Source organism: Pteropus medius, unplaced genomic scaffold (genome assembly GCF_902729225.1).
Source record: "Pteropus medius unplaced genomic scaffold, Ma_sr-lr_union100, whole genome shotgun sequence".
NCBI lineage: Eukaryota > Metazoa > Chordata > Mammalia > Chiroptera > Pteropodidae > Pteropus > Pteropus medius.
In genome coordinates, this window is record NW_024340849.1 from 9553628 (window position 1) to 9563289 (window position 9662).

Genomic DNA, 9662 nt, shown 5'->3' on the forward strand with positions numbered 1-9662 from the left:
GCATCATCTAAAGAAAGTCACCTCATACACTGGTGTTGCCAGACTTTTGCTTCTTTTTAAGACACACTGGAAATAATCTCTTAAAAAAAATACCGACAACTAATTTTTAAAAATTAAAACTACTGTTCAAACAATATAAATCTCTGGATCACTAGCATCCAGCCCCTGGAACTGCCAGACTGCAACTACTATCTGGAGGTAGTACTATGGTTTCTTACAGAAGTTGAAACAGACAAGTGTGGAACCCAAGGGGCAAAGAGGCACAGGACTGAGAATGGCTAGAAGACTATAAATAAGTGAGATGAACCATCCTATTTTTTTAATCTAAGCGGAAATCTATTATTAGCAAGATGTTTCATTCTCAACTTTTTGATTTTCAATTTCTAAGGAGGATAGACGAACTAGATAGTAATGATTTTAATGCCCAAGCAAAATCTGCTCTTAAGTGAGTCAGTCAAGCCACCAGTTATAGAAACTCTGTAATATCACCAATTATGACTCAGTTAAGATTAATTTTGGTAGTAGTGGGCAATCGCAGATTCATACCACCTTCTCAATAAGTTAGTTTCTAATACATTTCAGAACTACACTGACACTTCTGAAAAGATACATACAAGTATATATATAAAATAGATCTGAAACAACATCTAAAATGTAATTAAACAGGAAGATAAAAATGAAATTTCTAATATGGGGAAAAATATTTTGTAATTTACATTTAGATATCTGCGAAGCTAGAATGTTGACAGCCTAAAAAACTAATTACCAGGGAGGGTAAAAACATCAGAAGTGGTAGAGAATTTTTTGAACAATTAAATTTATGTGTTTTCCAAGTATTTCACTATTTTGAAGGCTGTTCACTTTGAACACATGTACATGAAATAGTTCATTTTTTAAAACCAAAATGAGAAAATCACTAGTTCAGCCCATCCTTCCTGTAAATCCCAAAGGGAAAGTAGTCTGGGGTTTGTAAAGAAATGAGGTAAAGCCATAAGAGATACTATAATCAACAAATAACAGTGGGGTCCATACATAAGAGTAAAAGAAACTGATCTCCAAAACTAGTACACTACATTGTGATTTTGCCAACAAAGTGTAGAGTTAGTCATTTTTGATTAGTCCTTGATCTTAGCCAACAAAGTATAGCTGAGGGAAAGTAGGCATATCAGTGTTACATTTCAAGCAAGATCTTGAAATAAAAACAGCAAAATTTCACATGTTCAAGAAAGTTTAACAAATATTATTTAAGTCAAAGATACAAATGAGAATGTATCAAGTAGAGCTAACTCCACCCATCTCTCCATGGGTTCTCAATCTGTTGCATTTTCAAAGAAATATGTTTGTGAATAAATTCAAAACTTTTGGCTGCAAACACAACATAATCTCAGAAAGTAGTAAGTGGCCTAAGAGTGAAAAGTGTTTTTGTTTGAGAGGTTAATGGTGATTTTTTTAAGCTTTCAAAGAAAACATTTTCCCAAACTTTAGTTGAGGCCTCAAGAAAATTCTTTTTACCAAAATATTCTGCTACAGCAATCTTCTCACTAAAAGGCATGGCCATTTCATGCACTCCACACCATTACAAGCACTCAGACTCTGGATGTGGATGGACCTTACCAAATCTATTAAATCACTTTCCATCACACTTATGTGATTTTTAAAAAGTAGCTTTAAGTTATTTTAAGGATTGTTCTCTCCATTCTCTATTTCGCACAAAGTTGACTCACAAATTGGATCAGTAAACATTTCCATATATATCCTGTTTTTGACTCACAAACATCATCATAGTTCTATATGCATTACACAGGTATCAGACACAAAATTTTCCTTTTTTCTTGGTTTAGAAAGATTTAAATTCAACAAGAGCCACAATTCTGCACAAAGATGTAACCTCACAACTCACTCATCACTGAGTTGAAATCACCATATGAAAAGAAGTTAATTTGCATTTGGTTTCATGTAAAACAAATAGGGTTTCATTATTCATAAAAGGGAAGAATTTTCAGACATGGAGAGAAGAAATCTTATTTTTAAAAATTCTTAAGGAAATAGTTTACTCCAGTGGCAAGAGTTTTTACGTGCAGGATGCAAGTGTGGCCATTAACTAAAATTTTCTTTTCTGCAATGTGTTTACTGAGGAAAATAATAAACTTTACAAGATGTTTCATGAATGCCTTAGACAAATTCACTAAATAATACCTAGAAAGTTAAGATGCCAGAGGGCTCTTTATCTCAGTTTAAAAAAACAAACAAACAAACAAACCACTAGATATTTTTGTTGTTGTTATTCAGCAATTATGGGTTTCTGTAAATACCCAAAAATGTACTGTGGAATAAAGGTTTTGCTTTTGTTTGGTTTGGTTTATCTTTTAAAAAATGTTCCAGTGGTCACCAGCCTAAAAGAATAAAAATGTGGAAGAAATATACAGTTCTGACTTTCCTCTCACTTTTTAAAAAACAAGATGTAAACTATATCAAAAGAGAAAACAAAAACAAAAAAAGAAACAAGAAAAGCTAAAGGGAAAAATGGAGACATCAATGTCACACAGAGGGCTGAACACAGAAGGTGCCCATCTACTCGCTGCATAATGTTGATCAAGTTACTTCGCCTCCCTGTTCCCATTTCCTCATCTTCGAAATGTCAGTTTACTGGCCTTGAATGAGGTGTTCCATGTTGTCTTTAAAAAAAAAAAAAGCTATGTTATTAATTACTAGATTCTAAGGGTATGATTTACTTTAAAGGCAAGTTTACCTTCGAAAACATAATACATTTTCTTAGAATAAAGGAAAAAGATGTCTACTTTCTGATAATAATAACAAATTTTACATTTGTAGAATATTTTTTAAGTACTTCGAGAAAAGGACATTTTACACATGTGGAAACCAGCTCGTGGGGTCAAAATGTGAGCTGTCTCCACCATTCAATAATCTATGAGGTTTTATTTTAAAGTGTCCATAATCTGGAACTTTCACAGAAGAAAACTAATTGAACACATTTCTTCCAAACCCTAAACACACAGATGAAAAAGGCCTTGCTCATAAAAACAAATACCTTATTAAGGGTCCAGAGCCAAACTGGCAAGATGAAAAGGTTTTTGCAGGAAGTAGTCAGAGGTTGATCTGCTCATACAAGTCTGTAAGCAGGTGAAAGAGCAAGCCAGGAGGGAGGGCTGAAAGCTAAAAGGCCAAGCTGGGGCCCAGAGCAAGTACCAAGGCAACCGGTATCCTCTGCCAGCAGAGGAACTTCTGGGATGGCCTCAGAAAGAAAGAAAAACAACCATAATGCTATAAGGAGAGCACGCCCACCTCCACCAGCGCGTTGCCAGTTTTAGGGATCAGCACCTTTTCCAGGTACCTCAGAGGCTGGATAGAAGAGTGAAGCTCAACTCTGTGAGAACAGAAAGAAACAAGGGTTTCAGAAGTTAAAATGGGGCCACCCCATACAAATGGGTAGCAGCATCACCATTCTAGCCTGCACTAGAGAGAGAAGAAGATGGAGCACACCTTCTCAAAGCCTCAAGACACACCAAGCCGGATCTGAAACATGGCAGGACTAATCACAACATCACCGATGTTTCTCTAACAGAGAACAAAAAATAAAATCAAAATTAATTAAATTCACTAGTTTTATCTCAAACAAGCAAAAACTGAACTGTTCCAGAGACACTAGAATCAATGGCCCATTTCTGATTTGCTTCATCCAGGTTTCTGTTTTTTAGGTAAGGAGTTCTATAAACTGATGGCAGATGATACATCTCAGGCCTGGTCTCTCCCCTAACGCATTACCTGGCACCCACTGCAGAGTTATTTGTACGATGTTGACTTTTGTAAAACAACTGAACTACCTTAGGAAGGGTTTTTAAGTTAAGATTACTTATCTCTCTCTTGTCCACTCAAGCACTATCTTACACCCACAAGAAATGAATATCTCTCATCACCTCAAAAGACAAAAGCCTCAACCATATGTATACACACTGCAGAGTGTGGCAGGCACTGCTGGCGGCTCATTCTGCTTCCTTGTCTTATATGAATCCCACTTTTGTTTACGTATCTGCCTCCCCTAACTACGGCCACATGCTTCAGGGGATAGTCAACCCTACTCCTAGCTCAACAAGTAGACTGTGATTTCTAAACCAATTGTGGTAACTGGTTTAGAATGGCCTGTGACAATTCTTCCCAGCAAAACATGAGAAATCTAATGGGGGCTTCTGGGAAAGATTGCTAAGAAAAAGTATCACTTTCTTCCTGTGCCCTTTTCATCTCTAGACATTATCATTTCTAGAAGTGCTACCTGGAACTGCTGAAGTAACTACTGAGCAAGAGGGAAGCCTGCCTGAGAGTAAAGCTCCATCCAGGTCAAGGACGGCAGAGACGAGCGACAGAAAGGACTCCGCTGTGGTCACGTGGGGCAATGCCACTTTAGCCACGTGAGCTGAAGCCCTCTAGAATTCTCTTTCCCTTTGACATGGTAACTAGCAACATTCCTGATAGTGTCTTCTCCATCAGCCTGGATCCCTCAGTAATAAGAATGTGCAGATCTCCCATTACTCCCACATTTTACTAAAAAAATAAAAACAAATGAAATCAATCTGAGTTTCCAGTTAGCACAAATAGAGGGGGATAAAAAATTATCACAAATCGTGTTTCATTCTTTCTACCCAGATGTAAAGAAATGACAACAAAAGAATTTGCTAAGGAAAAATAAGAGAATTGCATCTAAAGAAAGAACACCTTCTAAGAAACCCCCAGCAACAAATACTCAGTTAAACAAAAGTAGTTACAAACTATCTTACCATCACGATCTAAAACAATTTTCCATCTAAACTTTTCCCTCTTCATTTCCCATGGGAGTCGTTAGAGGGAAAGAAGTTATTTATGAAGAAGGCTGGTATTGCGAGAACCTGAAGAAACGGAAAATGCAAGCCAATGGGCTGACAGAGCATGACTGGATCATTTTTTGGACATTATGGCTAGTCGAGAAGTAAAATGCTTTCCAACTTTTTCATATCCACACAGAATTTAAGGGTTATAATAATGATCATCTATCTAGAAGACAACAACAACAACAATAAAATGTCTAAACCTCCACAGCTTACAAAAAATAATTATTAGCTCATTTGACTACATCAGTTATTCTGAAATGCTATTATGGTACGCTGCATATGCCATTAAGTTACCCTCACAGCAAATTAGAGGGGCAACAGCAACTTCCATCACTCTTCGATACAACAGCTGAGCAGTCATACCTTCTGATGTTTGTCAGGGGCCCTACTTTTGACACTGTCCATACCCAGTAGGTGAAGGTTTCTCACACAACTTCTAGTCCATTCCACCATACCCTTAACCCTCACCTTACAGCACCATCCACCTCCCTCAGCATAAGTACAAAATTCAATCCACTTATCCCTTATCAGAAAGCCTTCTTTGACAGCCAAACACGTTTTATTATACCAACACCTGGTAGAAAAACAGTTCAGAAAAGAAAAGTATGGAGGCAGGGGCGTCCACACCTCTAGGAGTGGCCGAACTTGTAGACAGGACCCGTATGTGCATTCCGGTATGCATGCAGACACGCCCTATTGCTACCCCAAGGTTTACACCCAACTACAACTGCCTGGCCCCAGGCATAGTCTACCAGAGTGACAAGACAGGTGACGGGGAATGCCTGCTGCACCAGGATGAAAAGGATTCCACAGCAGAACAGGAACAGCTGAGAAAGCAACTGGCGCACAAGTGAGAGGCCGTATCTAAGGCAGAGAGCTCACTCCTGGAGAAGGTGAGGTGGGACGAACAGCTGACGCGGTGAGGACAGGAGGGGTAGGACCCGCGGGCTGCAGGGCTAGTTCGGCGATGAACGAAAACCTTACCAGACAGCCCTCACTGAGAATCAGGAACAGGTGACACATAAGGAAATTAACTCAACTCCAAAAGAGCTAACTTCAAGAAAAAGCAAAACCCTCAATCCCACAGGATCAAAAATCACTGTGATGTCTTTTTCTTTGGCCCATGACAAATATTTGTCAAAATTGTCAATTTCTCTACGCAAAGTTGCAGAGACAAAAATGTCAAACTTTTAAAGTCATCGTCTTAAGGAAACTACTCTTTTATTTATGTAATTGTCTGGAAAGTATATAAACCAGAGTCATATCATATGACAAATCCTGAGTAAGGTGGAGTTCATCCAGAGAGTCTTAACATAGGTATGGCAGGTCTTGTTTCAATGTTTATGCTGCAGTCAGTAACTAATGGACTCTAAAGTCCCGCTACCTAGCTGGACCTTAATACAGCTATACACATTCCTTGCTAAAGAACTTAATCAAATTCTTAGTGGCAGTGAAGAGAGGACTCAGACATCTGTCAGGAACACGACCAGATGCCAACAATGCACGCAAAGTGCCTGTGCAGCCTACAGAATACTGCATGGGTTCAATAAATGATAGTTGTTGTAATTACTATTATTAGAACAAGCCCTCAGTTATTTTCCTCTAATCAAATGCTCCAAAAGACAATATTGTAAGTCTTATGTAACTTATATAGACTCAGTTCATTAATAATTGAAAAGAGCCTATTAAAATGCTAAAACATTTAGAATAATGTGAACATAAATACCTTAAACAATTGCGTTTTAACATAAAACAGAAATATGTATTCATTTATCAATCTTTTGATGCTGTGCCAAGTATGAACTCATGATTCTTCCATAAACCACACTCATAATGCATTCTAAAACATTAAGTTTGTTTCTTTAAAGTGGGAGCCATTCATTTGTTCAACAAATGTTGAGTGCCCACTGCCAAGCCAAGCACTATTCCAGGAATAAGTAAGGATCCTGGCTTTTACTCAGAAACAGAAACCTCTGGAGAGTTTTGAGTAGAGTAACAGGACCTGACTTAATTTTATCAGGTTGGAAGGGTGGAAACAGGGAGACAGGACGTTAAGAGGCTATGATATTAAATCCAAGAGATTTGATTTGAACTTGAACTGAGGGTGTGGCCATGGCGATAAGCCAAATCCCAGACATATTTTGAAGATGGAGCCAATATAACAGTCAACTCAACTGATAGGGGACAATTGTACAGACATACCAGAAAAGAGCCTTCCAGCCTTAAACACTCTCAAGAAACAATTTTACAAAGAGTGGACTGTGAGGTCAATTAAGAGAGATTAAAACAAATCTTGCTTCATCTGAGAATTTGCTAAGTGTTTCTTCCTTAATACTAAAACAATATCTATATGGACCAGTTAAAATGAAAAAATATGTGTCTAGTCCCTAACAACATATTTTCTCTTCTTCAATAAGATATCAACTCCAATTATACCATTGTGGTCAACAAGCTCAACATACCCCAAATGGAACTCACTGACTTCCTAAGATCTCAGCTTCTTTAAAATAATTATACCCATCTAATCATGATATTGTAAAGGATTAAATGAAAATTTTACTGAAAGCACCTATCCCTCTTCTGCTTTAGGCACAGGAGGCAGTAATGTAGAACAGCCCGACTCTAGAATGTACATTCTCTTCTATGTAACTGGCACCCTGCAGCTGTGCACTGCATAGCCCATAAAGACACATTCAGCAGCACCTTCTGAGAAAAGACCGAAATGTGACAACAAATATCGCCAGACACTGCCAAATCTCCCCTGGGAGACAAACTAGACTCTGGTTGAGAACCACTGTTCTAGACAATTATTTGTGAAAATGACAAAATATTCCCATTTTACATTTGAAATTGAACAATTTAACTCGATGTGATGAAAATTACAACTTCGATGAAACAAAAAATTTTAAATAATCCTGGCATTAAATAAAAACATTTGACTCAAAATAGTACAAATCATTTTCTTTTTCACTTCCATTACCCAAGTACCTGGTTTAATAATTTGAACTGGATTATAGACATCTTTAATAGTAACTATCCCATGAAAATCTTTTAGCAAGACAACTCCAGATTAAAGAAGAAAAAAAAAATTAATTACTACCAGTAAGTCTTAGTTTCATTTCACTAAACTGAAAACCAATGTGAGTGAAAAGGAGTACACAAATAAAATCACCACGCTTATGGATAGAGTGCCTACTCTAGCGGATGAGGCAGGCAGAGCTCTGGGCCCATGTCACTTCCATATCCATCGTCAGACTGGCAAGCCAATAGGAAGTATTAGTAGGATAGTGTTCACTCTAGATTAACGCCAGGAGAACCTCACACTTTATGAGGTTGCAATCTGAGACTTAAGCACTCTCATTCATACAAGCACATATCCTAGAAGAAAAACATCACGCCATGAATTTCTATAAAGGATATACATATTAACTGAGATCTGGTTTCTCACGAATCATAATATGTACTAGGCAAATGTAATTAATGCTGAAGAAAAAGATAACACAAATAAAGGTGGGGGGGGACTAATTTAAGCATTACGATTTTATCTCAGAAACTATTTTTCCAAAGCGCAGAAATAAAAATACTTAGGAATATGAAAATATGACCTGTTTCTCTTACATAAATTATTTTAATACCTATTCACTGATATGCTGGGCAATCTCTGGTGCAACATTTCAAATTTAACTAGAAATATTTTTGTTACCAGTTTTCCATAGTAGAAAGGACAACTATACCTAATTATATGCTTAAATGTATTAAAGCATTACAATAAATTATCATTCCCACCTCATCAAAAACAAAAACAAAACCTTGGCATTATTTCTCTCGGTGAAAATTAGTAAGTATTCAGTTCTTTATCTTTATCTCATTCTATTACTTGGTTTCCTATACATCCAGTCAAGGACTCCACATGTCAGGAATTCTTCCTATCATCTTCCTTAAATAGTTATTTTTTCTGTGATTATAAAAATAAGTTTTTGAAAAATTTATTTCACAGTAAAATTACATTCTTCACTTTCCTTTAGTTTTCATCCAATTATTCACTTCTGTTTTCTACTGAAGATTTTATAGAGATGAAAGGTTGTTTGTTTTATTTTTAATTGCATGGCCAGCTTCAAAAAGGACTGACTAAAAACAGTAAGAGATCAAAACTTGAAATGATACCACATTCCCAAAAGTCCTGAAAAAGACAGTGAATATGTAACAAGAATAGTATCTAATCCTGAACACCTCCTGATAGCTTCTCCATTTCACTTACGGAGATTTCTAGGCAAGGAAAACAAGATCAAACTTCCCTTGGGTTACAGAACTACCATTAACCAAAATAACATCCTGGCAATTCTAAGTTGGTGTACTATTTATTTACTCTCAAGAGTTCATCTATACTCATCATTCCTTTATTTTCCAATACCACCAGCCTCTCAATACAAAACTTACATTATTCTGGTTCTCTTCCTTGTGTGCATACCTATGAAAAACTTTGAGGCATAAGCCAAAATTCAGTCTCTATTGGTTAAAAAAAAAAGATCACATATTCGAAATCAGATCTAAAATAATAAAAACTCTGTGGAAGGAGGAGATAAAAAAACATTCCTTGCCCTCTTTATACTCCACTGTTAAGATTTTTAAGATGTTCACTTGTTCAACCTCTCCTGCTTCTATGTGTCAGCTCTCAACTTGACAGCTAATACAACTTTAAGAACTATTCTTTACCACCCCCCCACACACACACCCCCACTCCCAAAAGAGTCCTTTAAAATACTTTCTGTCTAAAGAAATAAA

At 36.9% G+C, this 9662-nt stretch overlaps 1 protein-coding gene across 1 annotated transcript in view; it reads right to left on the minus strand.

Moving 5' to 3' along the window:
• Positions 1–9662, minus strand: part of PHLPP1 (PH domain and leucine rich repeat protein phosphatase 1) — a 166582-nt gene that overhangs the window by 136321 nt on the left and 20599 nt on the right. The window lies entirely within an intron of this gene.